Raw genomic sequence first — 596 nt, forward strand, 5'->3', positions numbered from 1 at the left:
TGTAGTTGGGCTGGGCCGAAGGCAGAGGCCGAGGGAGGAACGGGCTGGCTCTCCCGGGTTCTGGGTTCGGGTTGACCCGGATCCGTGGATCTCGTCTTCCTTACCCGACTTTGGCCGATTTTCCGGCGAGCTTTCTCTCTCCTTCCCGCAGCGTTTCCGTTGCCGATTTCGATCCTCTTCCTTCCCCTTTTCCTCTTTGTTCGTCGTCCTTCTTTCCTTTTTGGGAGTTTTGCGGCCTAAAAGCTCCTAAAAGCCATAGATCTAAGAATCGATTAAGAAACCTAATTTTCTGACCTCGGTTACCGACGACGACGCTTACGAAATAACACAAAACGCACCCTGAGTTATTGTGCTTTCGTTAGGGATCTCTCTTATGGTAGTAACAGGTCGTTCGGTGTCGGTTTAAGGGTGGTTTGAGGGCTCGTCGGAGAAACTGGACACTCGCCGGCGTTTGTCCAAAATCTCTCTCTCTCTCTCAAAATTTTCTCTCTTTTCTCCCTTTGCAGGTGTTCTGAAGATGCTGGGCTGAGGGTGGGCGTGCTGTGGCCGTTGTTTCGCGTGGGTTCCGCGAAACTCGGCGGTCGCCGGAAAGCTCG

This window comes from Cucurbita moschata, unplaced genomic scaffold (assembly GCF_002738365.1).
Source record: "Cucurbita moschata cultivar Rifu unplaced genomic scaffold, Cmos_1.0 Cmo_Scf00004, whole genome shotgun sequence".
In the NCBI taxonomy this organism is placed as follows: domain Eukaryota; kingdom Viridiplantae; phylum Streptophyta; class Magnoliopsida; order Cucurbitales; family Cucurbitaceae; genus Cucurbita; species Cucurbita moschata.